Source organism: Delphinus delphis, chromosome 10 (genome assembly GCF_949987515.2).
Source record: "Delphinus delphis chromosome 10, mDelDel1.2, whole genome shotgun sequence".
NCBI classification, from domain to species: Eukaryota; Metazoa; Chordata; class Mammalia; order Artiodactyla; family Delphinidae; genus Delphinus; species Delphinus delphis.
Genome location: NC_082692.2, coordinates 6,270,271 through 6,294,979, shown reverse-complemented (window position 1 = coordinate 6,294,979; position 24,709 = coordinate 6,270,271). Strand labels below are relative to the sequence as shown.

General features: G+C 38.3%; 1 long non-coding RNA gene across 4 annotated transcripts in view; it reads right to left on the bottom strand.

The window, feature by feature from the left end:
• Positions 1-972: 972 nt before the first annotated feature.
• The window catches only part of LOC132431821 (uncharacterized), a 270,709-nt gene continuing 246,972 nt past the window's right edge, over positions 973-24,709 (bottom strand). For 2 of the 4 annotated variants that reach the window (XR_009520807.2, XR_009520804.1), the window contains exons 4-7: positions 12,368-12,482; positions 10,357-10,457; positions 6,735-7,347; positions 5,922-6,166 (exon numbers count right to left, since the gene is read on the bottom strand). This is a non-coding gene — a long non-coding RNA (uncharacterized lncRNA). Of the gene's footprint in view, positions 1,030-5,921; positions 6,167-6,734; positions 7,348-10,356; positions 10,458-12,367; positions 12,483-24,709 lie in introns of those variants that run through there. The other 2 variants (XR_009520805.1, XR_009520806.2) reach the window with 2 other exon arrangements.

Here is a 24,709-nt window from a genome sequence, read left to right as displayed (position 1 = left end):
CCACACTATCATACCTGAGGTTTAACGTAGCATGTGGGCTGAGGGAGAGGCATGGGAGAAACATTTTAGAGCAGAAGCGGGCCATTTACTTAATATAAACATTTGGGGAAATCACTGCTTGGGTGAATCTGGTAGTATCCTTCGTGCATCTGAGGTTTTGACTAACTCTACCCGTTTGTACAAAGTTGTTACAGTCCTGTTTTCTAAGTGTTTCCTAAGCACTTGAGCAAGTTCAGGCGTTTAGTACTTCTCCTCCTACTACTCAAAAGCAGCAGAGATGCATTTAGTTAGAACCTCCAGTTAAGGACTGAGTCCCTTGCAACATTGCTCTTGTTTCCTTGGAATTGTTAATAGATGAACAGGATCTCTCTCAATTGTGTTCTGAGGAATGTTTAATTCAAGTGAATGAGCAATTGAATAATTTAATGTTTGCTATGGATGGCAAATTTTTTTTAACACGAAAGATGCTTTAAGTTCCCTTTTTTTTTCTTTTCTGCTATATCTCTTCTCTGGGGCAGAGCAGTATAAGATTCTGAAAAGACCATGGCCTTTGGAACTCGTCAGACCTGCATTTTGTTTTGTTTTGTTTTTTGGCCACGCCATGCAGCATGCAGGATCTTAGTTCCCCGACCAGGGATCGAACCTATGCCCCCTGCAGTGGAAGCACAGAGTCTTAACCACTGGACTGCCAGGGAAGTCCCAGGCCTGCATTTTGAATCCCCATTCTGCAACTTTGTGGCTGTGGAACTTTGGGAAATTTGCTTAGCTTCTCTGAGCCTGTTTCCTAAACTACAGAATAGAAATGGAAGTGATCCATGGAAGGATTGCTGTGAGCATAGGATGCGTGGTAACCAACCTGGGCCAGTGCCTGACTCGTGATGGGCATTTCAGACGTGTGCATCTCCTCTCCTCCTCTCCAGTTCTGTTGGAACTAATTCAAGCGCCACTCTCGCAGGCAGTGCATATGAGAAAGGTATTTGCTGCTCCATTGCTTCCAGAGGAATGTTTTCAGGCCACATTAACCTAGGACTAAAAAAAAAAAAGTTTTCCCGCTTTTCCTGGCTATTTCAGTACCCCCGATGCCACTTGAAAGTAAAATCCCTCCTTCCCACCCACCTCAAATGTTTCTCAGATTCTAGAAAAATCCTTCACTTTCCTCTTCAATCCAAATTAAAACAGTGGCTCTGCCACTTTTTGCTGTGTGACATTGGTCAAGTTACTTAACCTCTCTGTGCCTCCACCGTCTTGTCTGTAACATGGGAATACTAAAAAGATCTAACTCACAGAGTTGTTTTGAGGAATACAAGGGTTCCTACAGGTGAAGCACTTAGAACATTTCCAGGCATAGAGTCAGTGCTTAAGAACTGGCTGTTGTCACACTCCGCTCCAGCTTCCTGGGGCTGCCAACCTGGTTTTCTTCTTGTGATTGATGCTGCTGATGGTTGTTTCCCGGCACTACCTTTGTATAACCTGAAACTGTCCACAGCCACAAGTCAGGGATGGGTTCTCGAGGGCCTCTGAGGAGCCGCCTATGAGCTGAGCTTTCTCTACCTGGGACATCCTGTGACCATGTGATCACCCGCTATAGGACCCTTACAGCCATGCAGCTGTGTTCCTGCAAAACAGAAACATTTGTTTCTGGTTTTTTTTTTCCTCTCTCATAGCTCCCTCCCTCACATTCAGGCATGATCTCCCAGGGCCGGACCAGGGGGTGATATGGGTGACGAATCCTCCTCTGATCTCAGAATCACCCTTTCTGACCATGAAGCATTTTCTCTGGCTCCAGCTTCGGTGCTTTGATTTCTCCCACCTTGAAGGTGAACACTGTTAGGAAGAGCCTTCAATACCTCCTGCAACCAAGGATACTCCTGATTCTGCCTTGCATGCCTGAACCTTGGGTCCCACTTCATCTGAATTCCTTCCTCTTGAAGATGCAAGTCAGTGAAATAAACTCCTAGAGGCGTTTCGGGCACCAAATGTCCTTGTTTGAAAAATAAAGTGTGATTTCAAGAAACAGCCATAGGACCTGCTACTACTCTATCAGAAAATATAGAGGAAGTAGTGCTAGATGCTACAGAGAAAGGTTGTTTTCTCCCCTTTCTTCACGGTCATCCTTAATCTAATCTGAGAGAGAGGAACTACAAATGCCGCTTATAGACATCTGTACACAGACGGTCATTGTCATGTGCTAAATTGTTGACATTTCTTGCCAGAAGAATGCTCCGGGAAAAACCATCGATGAATATATGCTACTTGGGTTTCACCTTGTCAATGCTAAGTAGAAATCTTTGTTTGAGGTTATAGCTGAGATACGCCCAACAAAGTCATGATGGGCGAGTAAGAAAATGTGGCAGAGTAGCAGCAAACCTTGATAACAGCCCCTGTGCCGGTACTGATCTCAAAGGCATCACAGCTTGTTCCTGGTAAAGGAGAAGAACAAATTTCCCCAATTGTCTTGGAGTACAGTGTGAAATGCATATATATTATTTATGAAATTTCATCATTAGAAAGAACTCTCCATGCATGCCAGAAATTTAATGTTTCATTTACTACGTGATCACCAGTCTAGAATGATTCTTCTTTAATGTTCATTCAGAGTTAATGATTATTTCGTAAGTGGGAGGTACACCCCAGATGTGTGGAAATTCACTCCCATTCATTCATTCATCCTTCCATCCAGCAAATATTTATTTAGACCCTACCAAAGGCACGTGGAGGAACGAACTAACAAATGAATGCATGAAGTTTTTTAAATATCAGAATTTAAGACAGCTTGCACTTGAATGTATGGGTATTTTGAGCCAGTCAGGCTCCAAAATTAACAGACCCTAGAATAATTTCTTTAATGCTCATTCAGAGCTAATGATTAGTTCAAATATGAAATGTAAACAGCAAATAAAGTTGAGCAAATGTAAATTATATTTTGAAAGAAACAGCTAGTAATTTTATTCCAGAGGTCTCACTCAGCAAAATCTAGTCCAGATGTGTCTGAATCTACATCTAAATGTTTTTTGTAGCTACTTAATCTTCAATCATGGAGGACTGTGACCTGCAGTATAGAATCCACAAGCTCTTATAAAGGTTCAATGATTGCTCAAGATATTGACCAGCCACTGGCATTATCCAACTCCTTTGGAACCTGAATTTGTGACACTTTCTTAGCTCTAGATTTTCACTCTTCAGTTTGTTATAGATCTCAATATAAAGATATGCATATATGCTCTGTGGGAACAAAAAAAGAAAAAGTATTGTCTTTCCTTCATTCTTCATATTGAGGAAAATTGTCTGGTTTTTAACAGGTCTTACACATAGGTAGATACCAGTAGATTTAGTGAGTTCAACTTGGATTATATCCTGTGATGTCAATGCTGTGTGTTTTGGTATCAATTATGGTTCTAATTGCAATCATGAAGTTCTTTTGAATTAGCACTTTAAATAGGAATTATAGCCTTTGTGTATAATACTTTCGTTTAAAAATAAATAAATAAATAAAGATGAAAGCCCTAAAAAAAGATAGTAGCGGACACCGATTTGATTTTTGAACTACTTTAGAGTACAGTCTATACCTGGTGTACTACATTGATTCAGTTTTTGTTATTATTCTTATATCTGTCCATTTTTATCTAAAACCTTTCGATAGCTGTTTCGATCATTATATTAAAATAAAATTAGGTACGTTTGAGGTGCACGAACCTTTGCAAACTTACAGAGCTACAGATTTAAACATGAGCTGGGGGCTACCTTTGTTTTGACTCTGTTAGTCCCTCCTCCCCTCAGAGGGTGTGTTAAAAGAAACTGGCTCAGTTAAAAGGCGCTTCATGAAAGATGCCTTGACATCCACACAGGGTTTAGAAACCCACAGATAAACACCAAAAAGGATGTGAAGCAAAAAAGCCCCAATTAAGCTTGTTTTAATTCAGCTAGAGATTAAATAACTAATCTCTAATTTTTTATCTGTTATGTTTTATGCCAATCAAAAATCTTCCAAATCATAACTTTCATCAATCCTGGCGTTTGATGAACGTTGACTTCAGAGCTACTGTTGCTACAAAACAAAACACTACCAGCCAACACGCATAAGATAAACATTTGAAAGATGGGGTTTTCTACTTATCTCCTTTCTTTTTTCTTTTTCCTTCCCCTCTCCTTTCTCTGTATGTCTTTATTATGTGAGCAAATGATCAAAGAGTAAAGAAGTTCAGACCACAGAAAGGATTAGAATGGCCACTAGGATCATGGTTTCCTTCTCATGAGAGTAGAAAACTGGCTGAGTCCCTTGTAGAAAACTGCTTCCCAGGTTTGATCAGTGCAATTTCAATTCTGCTTTAAACAGAATGGCTCTCAGGCACACACTGCTATTGTCTCCTTACAGATTTGCAAAATGCCTCTATGCTTTCCCATGGCCAAGGAAGCTCTTCAATCCTTAGTTGTCCATGGGAGCTGGTTTATTAGATGAGTATATGTACCAAAGGAAGAAGTGGATTATGGCTTAAAGGTGGTACAAAGGATTCGTTTTAATTTGGCCTCAAATTCCAAAGCTCTTGAACCACAAAAGATCTGTCTGCACTGAAAACTAATATATGTATATATTTTTATTTTTAAAATTAATTTATTTTTATTTTATTTATTTTTATTTTTGGCTGCGTTAGGTCTTCGTTGCTGCACGTGGACTTTCTCTAGTTGTGGCAAGCGGGGGCTACTCTTCGTTGCGGTGCACGGGCTTCTCATTGCTGTGGCTTCTCTTGTTGCGAAGTACGGGCTCTAGGTGCATGGGATTCAGGAGTTGTGGCTCGTGGGCTCTAGGGTGCAGGCTCAGTAATTGTGGCACACGGGCCTAGCTGCTCCGCGGCATGTGGGATTCTCCCAGACCAGGGCTCGAACCCGTGTCTCCTGCATTGGCAGGTGGACTCCCAACCAATGCGCCACCAGGGAAGCCCAGTATATACATTTTAAGAGGAAAGAAAAGCATAGAGAATGGTGATTTGTTTTCCAGGTGAGGTATCTTTTTGGAATAAACACAGGGTTCCTAAGACCCATTTCCTCTGTGCACAGACATTTTCTCTAAACTGAACATGTTTTTGTTTGCATAAAGTCTGGTTTTAGTCCCAAACTACAGAATTTCACAAAATTTTCCAGACATTGGCATGTGTACAGTAAAGGTTCTCATTTCTTCCCTTTCAAGGCGTTTCCATTCAAATGATCTGCATTTCTTGTGTTGTGTGCAATGTATTTCACGAGGGAAGAAGTTTCATGAAAACGAGTAAGATGCAATCCTCACTTATAAGGATCTTGCATAAACAGAGAAATCAGCTGCTCCGATAAACATGGTAGAAGCTGTATTCAGACCATTAGCTCTTCCATGACCCTGTAAAAGTGATTTGACCTTTCCACATTTTGTTATTCCCTAGAAAAATAAAGGAGCAAAACTAATCCACAGGGGCTATGGAGATCACGTTCATGAAGTTGAAAAAGTGATTGCCACGATGATTTATCTTAATTTACTTGAATTAATCTACATTCTGTCGTACTATCAGTGTGTAACACACAGGCACACACATCTCTTTGGGAAAGAATACCCACCCTCCCAGCTGATTAGCTTGAAGGAACAAGCATGAGAACACTTGATAGAATGCATTCAGTGTGTGTGAAACTAATTTCCATTTTGCCCCACTTTTGTTCTGGAGGCTTTCTGATGCTTTTTACACATGATTTCATTGCATGAACATGTGTCTGCATGCACCTCTGCGTAGAGCCCTAAAATTAAATCGACTTGCTGGCTACAGTTAGAGAAAATCCTTCTCTAGCTTCTTTCTACCACTCAATAAATTATTACAGTCTGTGCACAAAACACAAATTACATGCTTTATTAGTATGTTCTGTGGTAACCTCAGAACCACAAGTGTTTACATGTGCTGCACGCATGCACTTTGGGGCTTTTTAATAGCTGGTTGACAAGAGATTAAAGGCAGAAATATGGCATTTTATTAAAGCAAACATATCACTATGCCTACCATGATGAAATGATCTAGTTTTCTTCGGACACAAAAGTTTCTGTTGAGTGATGCCTTCGAAATTCCTTGAGGGTGCCCTATTATTCACTTTCCTCAACAGAGAGCAGGTGCAAATGGTCTCCAATTTTCAAAGAGTATTGCCTGGTCATTCTTTACTGTCAAAATGAAGAAGAGCATAAAAGTTAGGTCAATAAAGTAATATAAAATGCTTAATATAAAAATTCAGGAATGAATGATTAACCATTAAAAACTTACAGTAGCTATTTCATCTAGGAGAAAAAAAAAATGAACCTTTCCCCTGAAACCTATTAACACTCCTTGTAAACAATATTCTTTTTTGAAATATATGACCTTCCCTCATTCTCTCCACACCCATGGCATTTTTCTTGTATCCACTTTACCTCTACTGATAGGAGGTTGAATTCCTCAGGAAAGAGTGTTCCGAGCCCCTCTCTCAGACGTATGTGGTCTCCTACTGCATATTTCACCAGGATGTTCTCATCAGCATCAGATGCTAATCTGACAACCTGTTACTGCTGATCCAACTCCAAAATTACAGAATTTGGTCTACGGCCAAAGCACCCTGAACATGCCCGATCTTGTCAATATTACAGAATTTGCCAGGGGACAGGAGGCAAAAGACTGCCAAAACTTAAACCCATCGCTCCCTTATCGATCTACAGTATTGGACAAATTGATAATTGCAGAAATTAGTATACGTACCTCTCCTTTCTTGATCACCTCCATTTCTTGTTGATATCTGTTCAGTCCCTGTGACCGTCAGATAGAGGGTCGTGTGCAGAGAAATGCAGAAGTAAAAAATGCTTTTCTGTATTTTTGAGGAAATTATTTAAAGCAGGGTTTAGTTTAGTCTATGACTTCTTTTCAGATTTAAATCATAGCAAAAGCAAGACCGTTCAGGATCTATCCTAAAGCTAATCCTTCAGTTTCCTGATGTTGTTAAGAAAAATAACACCCCGGGCATAATATATATGAAGAATGATTTTGATTTAAAAATTGTGAAATGGCCACGGTCAGTAAGACCGCCTCTTGAGGCTGCCAAATGTTTCCTACATGATGTTTCTAGAGTCACTGAAGAAGGCCCCACCGCCATGTCATCCCGAGAAAACCATCACCCGGGCTGTGGCAAGTTGGTTAGCGTGAGAGGTGAGTATGAGTTGATCCTGGGAATAAACTCACACTGCAGAAATTTTAAGGATTCTTGCAAATCTCTCATTTTACAGAGTTTATTTGCTTCAATAGACATCGTGAACTGCCAGCCATTTCCCAGAAGTCTTCCTCCAAATATTGGACAGAGATATCCAGGCGACACCTGCTAAGGAGCAAGGAAGCATGCTGAATAGTGTCTTTACTGGGTTATGAAATATTTGTTTAGCACCTAAGAAGCATTCTGTTCTTGAGAAACACCTCAAAGAGAAACAACTAAAGAATGCAAACACACTCAGGGCAATAATGCTCCAATATTTCAGGCAGGTATAGATGGCATGTGAAACGTGCCCCATATTTGTTCTCCTTACGTTGACATTTAAAAAAATCAAACAGTAGATTCCCTTCATTAAATCTACAACCAATTCAGTGTTCACAACACTGATAGGCCTGGCCATCCCTACCCTATGGGAGTAATTTGCAGTCCTCCTGCCTCTGCTAAGGTTTGGGGGTATTGTCGTATGGAATTTCTTTCGTCAGCCATTTCAATGCAATTTTAAAATAATAAACTTTATTTATATAATTACTTATTTTCTTATGCTCTTGACTTATTAAAACACTACTGAACAAGATGTATTATTTCTGGTAGGTTTATTTATATTCTATTTTTCCTTTGGTGTTTGTGTCATACCTTCTGCTAAAAAAACAAGAAGACTAAAACCAATCGCAGCAGTGAGGCTAAGGAATGTGGAAGTCTTGGATCTCAATGAAACTACAAAATTTTCTCTACAGGTCATTATCAAAACTCCACTCAGGGCTTCCCTGGTGGCGCAGTGGTTGAGAGTCCGCCTGCCGATGCAGGGGACGCGCGTTCGTGCCCCGGTCCGGGAAGATCCCACATGCCGCAGAGCAGCTGGGCCCGTGAGCCATGGCCGCTGAGCCTGCGCGTCCCGAGCCTGTGCTCTGCAACGGGAGAGGCCACAGCAGTGAGAGGCCCGCGTACCAAAAAAAAAAAAAAAAAAAAAAAAAAAAAAAAACTCCACTCAACTTAAGGGCCAACAGGAAACAAGGTAATTTTCACCAAACAATCTCCGAATATCTCAAAAATTGGAGGCAGCTGGTACATATGAAGGCAAGGACACAGGATGGGGATAAGAACAACGAGCTTGGTCTGTATAAGTAGTAACTACACCCCAGGTAACCTCTCCCATCTGATTCAGACAGGTCACTACATCTCTGCCACCCTACAGGACATGGGAGGTTTACTGTACAAATATTTTTTAAACAAGAGATGCTCTGGGTTCACAGACATAAGACACAGTTGACCATAAGATTGAAACACCAAGAAGGGGGACAGTGAAAGTGAGTATTAGACTCTGAGCCCACATTCTTCTTCCCTTGTCTGGCTCTCAGAGCCCTGCAGCCAAGCTAACATCAAACTCTCTTCTACACCGTCTCTTCCCCGGCCTCACAGTCAACAGATTGGAGGGTTTCCTTCTGGGAAAATCCCCCAATCCAAGAAAAAATTCCTATGGAGACTGGCTCTTGGAAGGCCCCAACCCAAAGGTTGCCCCAATACATCTGCCTGCTCACATATCCAGACCTCCTTGTTAGTGCATCACTGCCTCGTTTTCAATATAAACAGAGAGCCAGAGATATAAAACATTTTTTAAAACCTCCAACAAGAAAGACAAAGATTAAAGGAGATAGAGAAAGGAAACTCAGAAAAAATAAGACTATTAAGAGAGAAAGGGAAAACTAAAAAACAAACAAAAATCCTGAAATTGATAGCCTAAAAAAAAATGAGAAAGTAAGAGCAGATTTATGAAACAAAGAAGGATATTATTAAGCAAAAGAGTTGTTCATAAAACAATAGCCCTTGGAAATTAATAATTATACAATTATTAATAAATTGTATAAGAGAAGTTAAAAATTCAATTTAAGGACTAGAAGATAAAATCGAAGAACTTCCTGAGAAGGTAGAACAAACATTCAAAAATGAAAAATTGTATAAGAAAGAATCAATCTGAGTTATAGAAAGAGAGAACAACAAAATCAGAAAGAAAAAAATCCTTCAAAGAAATAATACAAACAAATTTCTCAGCACAAAAAATAACCCAAAACATCAATACCAGATTGAAGGGTCCATGAAACACTCAACTCAATGAATGAAAAAGAACCCAATGAAAACATATTATTAAAAGCTTAGGTCACCAGGGAAAATAGAGGCAGATATCTCCAAGGAAAACATCACCGTATTTATAGGGATGTGACAGTCTTATCAGAGAATCTGAAGATAAATTAATAATAAGTGTAAAGGGAAATTAAAAAAATAATACAAAATAAGGCAATTATTAACTGCCTGAGCAGTACAGGAAAGGGAATGTCATGGTTGTACTCTGCATTACTTAGCTGTAAACAATATGCCTACTGTCATATACACAGTGACTAGTGAATTAAAACAAAAATTGTGATTGAAATATAGCAGATACGCAAGTGGAAGAAGATGAAGGGGGTTATGGAGCTCCATAGAAAAGATAAATTGCATCTTTCTGCTGTAAGAAATCACTGTCTAAATAATGTCTAAAATAAGAAAGCCTAAAAATGGTAATACACAAATATTATTTTGAAAAACAAAATTTAATGCAGAAGAAATGTCCAAAAACAGTTTCTTAGAGTAGTTCAGAGTGGGTGGGGTTGTCAACTGCTGTTTTTATTTTCAAGCAGATGCTCTTGAAAATATATATACATATGTATTGTTTAGTTAAAAATTTTTTTTAATTAAAAAACAGTGAATGAGGTAAATAGAGAAGCACTGATACGGTATTATGTTCAAGACATTAAGTTATATTAAGTGAGCTACAGAATCCTAGTTATGTTGCTAAAGTTACATATTTGGATATTGACTCATATATGTATTTTGTTGAAAAAGACCTAGAAGCAGCCACGTAGAACTAAAGTGGCAACCCAATGGGAGAACTTAATACAGGTTTGATTCCTTGAAATGTTTATTTTTACAATGTCTTCAAATATTATAGGTATGATTTTTAAACCTTTGATCGCTTTAAACAATATTCAATCCATATGAAATTATATGTATACGTGCATAGGGAAATACATAAAATTGTGGTCACTAAGATATTGGGATGATATCTCAGAGTGAAAGAATTTCACTTACCTTTCATTCTATGTTTTACACTATCCTCTTTGAGTTTTTGGAAATGATAGAGCAAAAGCCAGTATGTGTGAATATACGGCCACAAAGACTTCAATATAAACCTGTGACAAGGGATGATGCATACAGGTAAGTAACTCCTGGAGAGAACGATAAAAAAAATAAACAGTTGAATTAAGATGGTACGATTATGCCTGAAAAAAATTTTAACCACCCATCTTTTGTATACATGGCATTTATTTAAAGAAAGAATGACTTTGTCTCCAAAAAAATAAATTTAAATAAACAGGAAGACAACTGGCGAATGTGGACAGAAAAGGAGGGGGATGGATAGAAGAACACGTGTTTGTTTAGCATTTACTACAGGCTAAGTACTAAGTGTGTCTTGGCGGCAGGCGCAGCAAGTGACATACACAGGTTTTTCTCCACCACCTTAGCACAATATCCATGTCCAATAAACATCTTTAGTAAAGTATATCTAAGGATGAATGAATCAATAAACCAATGAGTTATGGACATTTTTAAATTTGGCAAGAAAAGAAGGAAGGAAAATAATGGCACCCGCAATGGTAATGCGCAGTAGCAATATTAAGTAATGGGTTTGGTATGGTTTTCAGGGTAATGGAAACGGAACATGTTTAAAGAGAGAGGGGTTTCATGGACGGTTAAGATGAAAATGTAGATGAGGACCTGAAAGGATTTAAAGAGATGAGATCCAGAGCAAAAGTGCGGCATGAGCTCTGGCTGCCTTTTCTGGGGGATGAGGGGATGGCCGTTGCCTAATTCAAGGACAATTACCTGTGAAGGTGATTTTGGAGACATCTTGGGGAATTTACCTTGGATTGTCTCAAACTTCACATAAGTAATCAAAAGCTTGTGCTTGAGAAGTGACAAAAAAGTCAAACCAAAGCTTTTTATTTTTTTGGCGGTACGCGGGCCTCTGACTGTTGTGGCCCCTCCCATTGCGGAGCACAGGCTCCGGACGCGCAGGCTCAGCGGCCATGGCTCATGGGCCCAGCCGCTCCACGGCATGTGGGATCTTCCCGGGCCGGGGCACGAGCCCGTGTCCCCTGTATCGGCAGGCGGACTCTCAACCACTTTGCCACCAGGGAAGCCCAATACCAAAGCTTTTAAAGGATCTCTTGAAGATTAAAGATTGAAAGAGCACATTTGATTGTATTAAATAATTTAGATATTTTGTCGTGGTTCCAGACTTATTTTATTGCAATAAGTCAGAAGTTGCAGGATCATGAAATTCAGGTCATGTTTTTCTTCTTTCACTTAAACTACTGATAAAACTGTGTACTCATTTTGATGACTGATTGATATTAAACTCCTTAGAATTTCCGTCCTCTCATCTGTAGGTTAGAATTAGAATATGTTTAGAGCCCCCAAAACTCTTAGCTTTTACAGCTATAACCATGACTATAAAGGCACGTTGTCAAAGAAATCCTCTCAATAATACCAAAATATGAAAAGGACACATACAACCCTTTCAAATCATAGGTGAGAAAAGTGACCTGAAAGGCATTGACATACGATTTAAATGAGGGTATGATTTAGATTAAGGATATGATAACTGGGGAGAGAATGAGAAAGTTCAATAAAATCTCTCCGTGACTGAACATTGCAATTTAATGAAATGATTATTAATATGCATTTAAATGGAATATTCTTGAAGATACATATCAGAAACATGCTTTCTCCGAGGCTGTGGTCTCTCGGTGTCCACACAAAATTAAGAATTGAAGATGTAGCCATTAATGTAATGACTCCCTTTAAGTGAATGGATGATATGTGAATAGACTTAAACTCTTAAATAAAAATCAAATAATTGAGATATTGGACATAGATAGTGTATATATGAGTTTATTTCATTTGTACTTGAAAAACTTGTGAATATTTTTAATGTGAATATATAACTCCAAATTCCCTAATAAGTTAAATATTTAATAGAAATTTTATACCCTGAATTTCCATTTTAAATGACGTGGAATGTATGGGGAGAACGTACTGGGTTGATTGAAACAGCCAATGGTAGGACATCTCTTCTATAATCTATAGATGACACACAGAGAAAAACAGAGAAGAGAAAAGGCTGCATCAGTTGCCAAGACTGGAAAGATAGCCTGTAAAAAAAAAGAAAAAACAGAAAATGATGTATTTATTTTTAAAACAGACTAAACATATTTTAAGCATGACATCATGATAGAAACTGACAAAGGCTAGGTCAGCACCACTGACAGAACAGTTCATGTCACAGAATATCTGACTTGAGAGAACATTTTGAACACTTACCAAGGACATGAACCAACTTTAAAAACCCCATGGTGAGATGCATGTGACTAACAGTAGGACTTTATGATTTAGCTGGAAATGAATTTTAACCAGGTAGTAATATTATGGGTCACACTCAAATGCTCCCATGTGCTGAAGTTTAGAAAGATTTAGACTTGTTTTTTCTATAAGTAGGTACAGACCATAGATTCTATCTCGGACTAGTATACCTCCTGGGTGCTTGGCCGACATTGTTATGTGTCTGATAGAAAGAGAAAATGAGGTTACAAAATTGCTCTACTATCACTTACTCTTAGATGGAACAGATAAAAAGTCCTTAGGGAAGTCATATTAATGGGCAATAGGTTTTCCAAAATTTAGCTACATTCTGGGAAATAGGGAGAGAACGCAGCACCCCACTTCATTTCCTACAACAGCAGTGCGGTTTGGTGAGGTATTTTTAAATTTTGGAAAGCAGAGCCATAAACAGTAACTTTTTGTTTTGTTTTGTTTTTGCGGTACGCGGGCCTCTAACTGTTGTGGCCTCTCCCACTGCGGAGAGGCTCCGGACGCGCAGGCTCAGCGGCCATGGCTCACGGGCCCAGCCGCTCCACGGTATGTGGGATTCCCGGACCGGGGCACGAACGCGCGTCCCCTGCATCGGCAGGCGGACTCTCAACCACTGCGCCACCAGGGAAGCCCAAACAGTAACTTTTTAAATAAGTGTATTCAACTGAAAATCCATTCATTTTCTTAAAACATAACACATTTGTGTGTATGAGTATAATATGCAGTTAGATATTGGTGTTCAGTATAAGCTTTCTGATAAAGGGACTGCTTAGAGACAGGTATAAAGAATTTCTTTTTGGTGATCAAGACAAATGCTTCCCTTGTGAGAAGATGAGAGTCTTAAAAATCTCAAATAAAATGAAGTGCAGCCCAAATCCTATAAGCAATACAGCACAGAAAGAAAAAAAGACATTTGTTGAGCAAGAGAAGTGACATAAACAGAAACTAATAAAAATGGGGGAAAATGTAAACGTTTACAACTTTCTCTTAAAAGTGCTTATTCAAGCTTATTCATTACATTAGCAGAAAAGGAACAAAGACCATGATCTTGTCATCTAACACGAATACTCATTAGCATATCATTAGCATGTGGCAAAGTTTACATTTTCCTCTTATAAGCTCATGGCTTGGATGGGCATTCGGCACACCAGCAATCTGTTCTGAAATTGTGTGTATACAGTTTTGTGTATTTTGTATTCCTGAACTGTTCGTTCCTGAAATATTCTCCTCCAGTGAAACTCTCGAGCATAGCTCCATTCCCCACGACTTTGGAAGAAAGACTTCCTCTTTAAAACTCTCAGCTAAGGACACACAATGAAATGCCTCGTTAAGAATCTTAATTTAAAGCAGCACACAGTTCTGTATGTCAGAGGTAATAATTACCTTCTTTAATGAGCCCGACTTTTCCCTGTGATGAGTAAACCTCTCTCTGCTTTGTTTATAGTAACTCTGGATTTATTTCTGGCTTTCTTCAAGTGCTCTTATTTTTTAAAAATTAACATTATGCCTGTCTTCCTGGGGTCAAATTCTGCCTATTCTATACTCAAACCATGTGCTGTGTAAGCACTGTTAAAACCAATTACCCACATATTCCCGGGACATGCAGGGGCCTATAGTAGTCATAGAATCCACACCCCAGCTTCTAAGCAGAGCCACAGATAAACTATGTAAGGCTGACAAGGGTCTACCTTATGATTTTAAATAATTTCCACATGAACTATATATATTCAAAATGTCCCAGCAAACCTAAGCAATACAATTGAAAGGCTCTTGAACAAATTGATTTTATAGATATCTATTATAATCTTAAGAATTTAAGATATATTTTTACAGTTGGAGGAGGGCTTGAAAGTAATACCCCAGCATATGTGAAATTACCTAACAACTTGCTTTAATTATAATATGAAGTATTTTGTGGTTTTCTCAATATAGTTAGATCTTTTCCCCATTCTATCAGCTAACCCTAATATGCTGCCCAAATCTTATCTGCACTTCATACAAAATAACTGCAAATTTTAATTTTTTTAGTCTTTAGATGCTGAGTTTAAATCACATAATATAATTCCTTTGGTTTACAGATAGGAAAATAAAAGGACATTAAGTGATTTGTCTAAAGTCATATGATATGGATGTGACGGAAGCAGACCTTGAACACAGATATTCGGTATTTGGTATTTGTATCCAAATCTCTCTTGTCTACTAAAATCTGCCCTTTGCTTCTGGGAGAAGAGAGCGCCAATTATTCTTTCTAATGTTTTTGTGAGTTGCATGCCATCAAGTCAGGTTCACATAAAAGTTTAACGATTTTCCACTTTGAAACTAGGAGCCAGGGCCATTCATTTCTTATTCCTCATGCCGGGTCAGACCCAGAGTCACCAAGTTTTGGAGCTGGAGAAAAGCTGAGAGAGCACGTGAGCGGACATGTTATGGAAGGGAAGGCATTTCATTAGATGTGAACTTGAACAACACAGAGAAAACCAAGGCACAGGCACGCCCATGTCACAGAGTCTAGACTATCACGACTATCACCAATTCCCAGCACAGCTCTTTTTTGACTGCAAAGCAGACTTCAGGGCTTGACATTTTATTTATCAGTTTATACTTGTCAAGTAAGAATGAAATTGCAAAATTGGACAACAATTTGCTTTAAAGTGACCTTAATCCATGAGCCTGGGCAGCTGGATGCAGACGAAGTCAGCTGAGGTTTACCTTCCTTTGGTCGCATTACTCTAAACATTACAGATTTGGCTCAATATTTATTAAAACAACAATAATAAATATTGAGAAATTTATTATTGTAAATTTATTTATCGATAATAAATTTTCTAAAACTTTAACCACAGCACTTGACATCTGACAGGGGCCATGACCGTGTGTAGTTACTTTAGAAGTTGTTAGTCTCTTTTGGCAACCAGCTCCCGAAAAGCCAGTAAAATTCATTACACATTAAGATTCAGCAGCTAATGTAATTAGAGCTTCCAACATTTGCAGAAAGTGCTTGCTGGACAGAACTAGCATATCCATTCTCCCAAGTTAATCCATATACTCAACGCAACAGGTTTATTTTCTGGAACTTGATAACTTTATCTCACTGTTTATATGAGAGAGCTAACATGCCACCAATAGTCAATTCTATTTTGAAGAAGAAAGTGGTGAGGGATTTGTCCTATAAGATGCAAGATGTTCTAGAAAAAGGAGGAGGAGAAAGAGGAAAAAGAGTGAGAGGAGAAAAAACAGTAAGAAAATCTCATGTGACTATGAGAATGTGTATTTGTGCAGGGCTAGGGAAATAGACCAAAGCAACAGAACAAAGAGCCCAGGAATATTTACATGGAATATATGGCTTAGTACTTGGAATATAAAAATAAAATTTTACCCATCTATAAAAAAAATTAAAACATGTCAACCTCTCTAGTTGTAAATGGAATGAAAATTAAAAACACAAGAGTCTACCTTTTCACACACATCAGACTGACCAATATGAAAAGTTGTTTTAAAGTGTTAGAAAGGATGTGGAGAAATAGGCAATATCTAGGAAAGTTGCAGATGACTAAGTCTGACCGAGGTGTTGGAGAAGGTCACAGAGAAGATGGCTGACCAGAGAGCTGGACCCAGGCAATTAGAGGTTCCTGACTCTCCCCCCACGCCGTGGAATGCGGTTCTGCCCACGGTTTCTCACTAATAGCCTTTTGAAGGAAGCGGCCTTGAGAGTAATGTTTTGTTGAGATCATCCAGACCGGATACGTGCCTGAACCCCCTTAAGGCCTCTCTATATAAACTCCTGAGGTTCTGGCAGGTGGGTGTGGAGACCTACTCATCTTGTGGCCACTCAAGTCAAGCCTGGCAGGTAAGTTCCCTTGCTTATTCAACCTGCCACCTACCAATCTGGGTCCTCTGCCTCTTTCTTTGATCTCTCCTTGCCTTCCCTATCCAGGGGCCAGTTTTGAATTTCACCCTGAAAACCCCTGAGATTTCAAACCCACACTAGGACCAAGAATTCCACACTTAGGGAAAGCTTGTACATGTGGATACAAGAAAACGTATGCAAGAATATCCACTGCGTGATTGGCTGTAGCTAGAGGACAGACTCAGGTAGAAAACTGCCTGGACCATAGTTCTAGCACCAACACCTAGCCGCTCTCTGACTGTGGGCAATTTTCCAACCTCTCTGTGCTGTAGTTTCCCCATAAATAAAACAACTTGAGTGTTATTGTGAAGATTAAGTGAGTTCATACACAGAAAGCATGTTTAAAAAGTCTTCCACCTGTAAGTGTTTCCTATCGTTTTTATTTATTATATGTATTTAACCTATCCTGGTTCTTTACCCATACCAGTGTACCCACATAGCATCACAGAAAATGAATATATTTATACATCAGAACCTCATTATCCCATGTTCCACTAGGGCACATGGAAAAAACTCGTTTTCTAGTCTTCAAACTTCATTTCAGCTGCGGAAAAGTTTCTTCAACAAAAGCTTAAGCAGAAGCAAGTAACAGAGTCCATGACAGACCCCACCTTTCAGAAGTCAGCATGACATGGTTAGTCTACGTCAGGTCCCCCAGATATCAAGGGTAAATAGAAATAAACACCATTAAAGAAAACCAGGTATGCCAGTTCCTAAACCTAAGACCTGGAGAGATATGGGGAGGATTGTCACTTTTTTGAAAGGAAACACTCTAGCTTTCCAAAAAATAATAGTTCCCTTACTTAATTTCATATGGGATTTGGTTTACAAAATGCACACACACACATACAATTGGCCAGAAATTTTTAGAAAATGTACAACTCAGTGAAGTGTTTTTTGTACTTTGGACTGTTTCTTTTATAATTACAAAAATAATAGAAAAGTTTGAAATATTAAAAATACAGATATAGAGATTAAAAAATACGTTTCTCTTAACCTCTTCCCTATACTCTGATGATTCTTTCCTTGACATTATACACACACACACACACACACACACGTGTACATATATACACACGCTACTTTAAACGCACATGGGATTGCAATATTCATTACATATGTATAGGACTGATTTTTTTTCTTTATTTTTAACAGTATATTGTCTATTTTTTTGTGTGTAGACTATGTATATAAGGTAGAATTCTGAATTTTTATCCGTGTGTGACGCAGTTATCCCAATATCATTTATTAAACGATTTTCCCACTGATTTAAAGTGTCATTTTTATTATAGGCATGGTCTCTTTCTGGAACCTAGTCTATTCTATTGATCTATTTTTTCATTTCCATGCCCAAACCACATAATTATATTTACTATAGTTTTATATTATATTCTGGTACCTGTAGAAAAAGTTTCTCCTCATTCCTCTTTGTAAAATGTCTTGCCTATCTCTATTCTTTCATTCCTCCATATAATCTTTATAATTTACTTAGAAAGTTCTATAAAGTATATTTTGGAGATTTAGATTGGCATTTCTTTAAATTTATTGATTTATTTGTAAAAGTGGGATATTTTCAATATCCCAAGATATACTGTAAGAAGAAAAAAGTGGATTAGAAAGTAGATATCCTTTCTTTAATATTGAATGTCAAAGAAAGGTAATTTTCTAAAGATAAATAAGTAAAGGTACTCATTTTTATTGTGAAATAAGAAGGAAAGGATAAAGTGAAAAATAAAAGCGCAAACAATATCATGCATTACAGTTTAGCAGATCTGATTTTAAGGCAAGTCTCTTTTACCCTGTCGGGACCCAAATGTTCTCATCTATTAAATAAGCAAGTGGAACAGGATGAAGTCTAAGGCCTTTCCCAGCTCCATAGTCTACATTGCTCCTACTCTAGGCAGGACAAAATCATCAGCCAAACCAAATGGCACTAAACAGTGACCCAGACAAACGTTTTTCTTGTCTAGGCTCACACCTTATTTTGAGAGGAAGATACATTTGCTGCCCTCCATACATTTATTTGCAGGTTGGCCACGCAACACAAAGGAAGGTGTTGTCAATCTGATAGTTCACTTCAGAATACTGAGGCTCAGAGGGGTTAAGTAGATTTTCCAAGATCACACAGCTAGCAAGAGGCAGAATGTCATTTTCATATTAGATGTGTGAGCCCAAAGCTGATTTTCTTTCTACCGAGTGGAGCAATTCTGAGTGATTGGTGAAGGAATGATTGAATAAATGGTTGGATGGATGGATGGATGAAATGATCACATTTCAACTGTGTCTCCTCATTTCAAAATAGAGAAGGAGGGGCTTCCCTGGTGGCGCAGTGGTTGAGAGTCCGCCTGCCCATGCAGGGGACACGGGTTTGTGCCCCGGTGTGGGAGGATCCCACATGCCGTGGAGCGGCTGGGCCCGTGAGCCATGGCCGCTGAGCCTGCGCGTCCGGAGCCTCTGCTCCACAACGGGAGAGGCCACAACAGTGAGAGGCCCGTGTACCGCAAAAAAAAAAAAAAAAAAAAGAGAGAAAGAGACACTTGCTGAGAAAAAGAAAGTAGACTTTGTTTTAGAATTTGCTTTTTCCTCCTCATCATAACTAGCTTTTAGAGGAATTAGTTTATAAAAGCAGTGATAAGGATAGATTAAACCGACTTTAAGCGTTAAAGACAAAAAGAGAAGTCATTCTGTGCTCCACCATGTCAGAGAATTTGACCAATAAAACAAGTGTTACTTCAGAAGTTGAGGAAGCCGAAGTTGGGATCCCTGCTCCTCTGAATGCTTTAAGTTAGAAAGAAGGTCTGATTTTCAAAGATACTTTACTCCAATTTATATATACATATGTTCAGGGAAAGTAAAGTAAACTCTAAAAACATGCCATGAATTTAATATCTGTTTTTTGTGTCCTTAGGTTTTGAGGAAATTTTGTGTATTTCTCAATGACTGTAAGAGAAATCATTAAGGAGAAAGACAGAAGGTGAAAAATTTGGTTGGAACTTTCACAAAATTTGTAGATATGAGGTGGAGCCGGCCTCTTAGAGGAGGTCCTTCACATATGGGGAGGATTTGGACTGAGAGTTCAGAGAGAGGGGAAAGCCAACACCTCATGTGTGCCGGGAGCCGTTGTGAGCCCTTCATAGACATGATTTCATTTAATGCATGTGGAGACTCTCAGCATAGGTATCATTACCCTTATCTTAGCAACGACAGTACGAGAGAACTTAAGAAACATGCCCAAGGTAGAACAGTGTGTATCATAAGCTATTGTTTCTATTTGTAATTATTAACAAATGCAAGCACAGACCAATATTTGCTTATACTACAAATGGAAGAATAAACCAGAATGTTTTAAAGAGGACACGTAAAGGTGAGAGGGGGAGGAAGCAGGAGAAGATAGACTTCTTTGAATATACCTTACTCTGTAGAATTCACCTGGGAACCACGTAAATAGTTTACATAATGGTAAACCAAAATTAAATGTTAAAAAGCAATCTGTAATCTAAAGCCAAATGAAACAAATGAACCTAAATAGGCATCACGCTGACACAATTTTAAAAAGAGGAAAATTTTCAAGTGACTTTAAAACACAATTATATGACTGCACATCCCTAGTTGAAGAGATCCTATAGACAAAAGTAATCATGAAAAAGCTTTTAAATGTTTACAGTAATCAGAGTGGGGGGCGGTAGAATTGGTACTGCTCTTCTGAGATTATTGGGCATGAATTGCATAATAAAGCAAATCCGTATTTAGGTTGGCATTACCGAGAACTCGAATTTTCATTGGAAGTTAGAGATGTAATATGGAAGGTGGCAAGTAAAAATCTTGGAATCCGAATTTGACTTGGAAATATCTGTATTAATTTATTGTACGTTTTACCTTTTTTTGTTTCCCTAGCACTCTCCACTGAAAACGAGCGCCATTAGCGCTCAGATGACTGCATTTAAACACTATTTCACACTAAAAGAAACCAGCACTCTTTGTAGAAATGACTGATGCCGCGCGAGGAAAAGGGAAAGTACAAAATGTGCCTGAAACACCTTAGACCAAAAAGCAAAAAGCTACCAAAGACTCTTAAGGCTGTATCAAAAGGACTCAGGAGCTAACCTGAAGAGACCTCCACACTAGCCACACATGGGCATTTGAGGCAGCCATAAGGGTAATAATTGCAATCTGATTGCCATTGATTTAATGTGTTGCAAGACACATCAAATACATTTAGATCGATGAGTTCATAAAAACAAAAACAAAAACGAATTCCTTACCTTTGGAGGATGTTAGGGAACCAACTCATTATTTTGAAAACTAGTAAATAAAGGGAAAGAATAAAGGGTTTGCCCTGCCTTCCTATACAAATATGTTCTTCAGTTTATAAAAATTAACAATGAAAAAGAAAGAATTCCAATTTTAAACATGTAAATCAAATACAGTAAAATTTGATGTATGAACTAAAATTTGCATTTACCAAACAAAACTCTTATACCTTGCAATTCACACGATATTGTCTTTTAAATTTAAGAACAAATGAAGTTAAATTCAAAAAACAAACAGCATGTGAATAACGTCAAGTTGTCACACAAAATGATCACTTGAGAAGTAAAGTAACGTGCATTCTGTGCGTTCCTCTTGACAATGATTATGATATATTATTGGATTTTGGAATTAAACAAGACTATGTAGCCTCAAAGGGACCAAAGTCACAGACTAGACCCAGAGCTCCCAAAAGCTTAGGAAATTATCCTTAAAATGGAAACATTCCACCCAGTCCTTGTGTGTTGAGACCAAGTGTGAAACTGGATTTCTGCAAACTAACTTCCATGTAGGAGAAAATGTTTATGAAAGGATAGGTAATTAAAATGTGCTAATTTATGCTTACATATATATTATTAAAACTCAACAGTAACCGCAGCAATTGTTTATAACTTAGTCCAGCTGAAGATTTTTCAGAGATATTACTTAAAATTAGTGGTCTCGGTAATAATAAAAAGTGTTCCAGCTTTTACTTAGTTATATTGCTGTTTAAACCCTCTTTAGGATGCAAGTTACTGCAGGCAATGCACCCCTAATTGCCTGGACCCAGAGCAGGTCGCTGCCACTGCTTCTGCCTGCCGTGGTGTGTGGGCCGCTGGGTCTGGTCAATTGACTCCAGTGTCACAAGAGACACCCAGCCATTATCCACCCCCTAACAGGTGCAGAACACTGTCTGGAAGGTATTTCTTGCAAAAATATAAAATTTGAATCTGATCAAGCCTCTAGATGCAACTACCAATTTGTAGGAATCATAGGTGTCAGAACCTGCTAAACGACATGACAGGATGTCTTCGGCACAATCCAGACTGTGGGAAACTCCACATAACAAATACACAGATTTTTCAACAAATAAGTTACAGAAATGCGGGGGGGGCGGGGGGGGTGGGACGGGGGGAGGGGGAGGAGACAAGAGATACATCAACTAATTGCAAAGGACGGTCTTATCTGAATCTTGATTCAAACACTCTTAAAAAATTATCCAAGACAATTGAGGAAATTCAAGCACTAACTGGATATTTGATAGTTATTAAAGTATTACTGTTAATTTTAAAGTGTGAGAATGACATTGCTGTCATGTTTAATGAAAGAGTTCTTTCATTTTAGTGATGAATCCTAGAGATGATTTAATATCTGGAATCTGTTTCAAAATACTCTGATCTAGAGGCAATGGGTGGAGGTAGAGACGAAACGAGATTGGCCAGGAGTCAGGGATTGTTGAAGTTGAGTGTTGCATGAATGGGGGCTCATTATTCTCTACGTGTGTGTGTGTGTGTGTGTGTGTGTGTGTGTGTGTGTGTATTTTCCCTAATAAGATGTTCAAAACATTTTCCAAAAATCACCAAGCTGATGGGAGGTTTGGATGCAGGGCAGTTTGATTTCCTTTTATGGGAAGTGAGAGAGAAGTTAAATAAAGGAAGGAATAAAGGTCATTGTAGGAAGAAGACCCCAGAGCCGTCCTCTGGATTCAGGAAAGGATGGAGTCAAGGCATGGGGGTGGTATCAGTCTTAAACTTAACACCTGAGCAAAGACACTTCTTTCTAGAAATGGGAGAGGAGAAAAGGAGAACATGTGAGGATACTGACACGTGCACTTGCTGGGGAAAGAGAGCAGATGTGGGAAGCTTGAAGGCCTTCATCAATCACTTAACCTCTTTGTTTCTGAAAAAGAGTGAGGTAAGCGAGGTGCGAAGGGGCTGCCCAGATGATCTGCAAGTCTCTTCAGCTAATTCTACTACAGTTGATTCTCCAATGTCAATGGCAGAGAATAGAATTCATACTATTTGATTTCAGACTTTCTGGTAATAATGAATTTGAAGGCCAGTGACTTTCACTGTAAACTACAGCATTTTTTTTCTCCTGTTTCTCACAATATCTAGTAGAAGTTCTCACAAATATTCTCTAATGATCCAGAGTTCCTCCCCTGACCTGTTAATTTCTTTGTTTACAATTAGGTAATAACACGAATTTATTATTTTACCTGGACAGTGGATAAAACCAGGCTTTACATTATCATGAACTCATGAAACAGAAGGTCAATCTTGCAACAAATTCTAGCAAATTCTGATGCATATTTATTTATGGGCAGTAGAAGCTGGTGAGGTTGGTTGTGTGTCAGAAATTTCAGCCCTAAAATGTGGCCCTTCAGCTGCAAACATCCGAGAACAAATGAAATGTAATCTCATGCGGCAATATCCAGGGTTCCTGAAGCAAAGCTCACTGGTACAATGGCTCAACCAACCTGAGAATTCTGAGTTCATTGCTTTCCATCTACCACAGCCATGGGAAGTGCAGGAAAGGCCAGGCTATTTCTGCTTCACCAAAAATGTGCTTTGAAGCACTTCACCCCTGGATCCTGGGGCAGAGAACTTACAGAGCCTGACACTTCCATCAGACATACACTGACTCATCGCACGGCGTCACATCTCCTGAACTGAATAGGCAAAGGAAATCAGAAAAGGGTGACCACATTCAATGATTTGAATTCTTTGGAGACAGCACAGTCCTCTGCAAGTCTAAAGAAGAATAAATTATTACAGAAGATTTCCCGACGCAGCTGCTTCCTGTTAAACACTGTCAAATAACTTCCAACTTTCTTTGATCTGAATGAATTCTCTATAGTACTTCAGTGACCTTTAGCACATCTCTCCTTGATTTCCATTCTTTTCTATTTTATTCTTTATTTCTATTTTATTATATATGTGGAGAGAGAGAGAAATATGTCAGTTATTTAGTTGGTTTTACTTTAGGAACGTGTAAAAGCCAATAAGTGGCTTAGTAACTTGATAAAATGATAAAGACACAAGACGTCAAATAGCAAGAAATAAAAATATAATGTCCTGGGCTGCTAAAGTATTCGCCCTCTGATGTTTTGTGGTTTATCAAAGACAAATCGCACAAAATCTGTATCTAATGACTTCTGATACTTTTCCTAGGAGTAACATTAATGATTTCAAAATCTTGGAAGAAATGGATCAAAAAAATAGAGAAACAACTCAGTGTATAATGAAAATAAATGCAGTCCTCTGTGAGAAAGAGAAATTGAACAGTTATACACATAGAGAAAAAAAAGAAAAAAGAGGAGACAAATTACACAGACAAGATGGATTATCTCTTTTTATCCTTAAGAAAGAAAATAAACCAGTAAAACAATTTTAATCGGTTGTGACAAAAGTATATTTATTATATACTAAGTTTATTTTAATAATTTTATTATAATAAATATACTGATCTAATTTGTGTATCATGGCTACAGAAATTATTCTATGGTACCATTTATTGTATATATGATGAATTCCACTCTTAACAGTTATGGTCAGTTAAATATTTTATTGCTACATCCAATATCATTTTTTCTGCAACCAATTGCTTGAAAATAATGTAAAGCAATGAGGGATACATTAATACCCTGTAATAATACCTTTGGTCAAAATCATACATAAGAATAAGGAAGAACTCTGCCTTGGCCTTTTCAAAAGAGATTAACATATGAACAATTTAAAACTTTCAACATCAAGTTTTCATCTTTTCTTAAGTAATTCTAACAAGGTAAAACAATTTTTCTGTAGGGGAAGATAA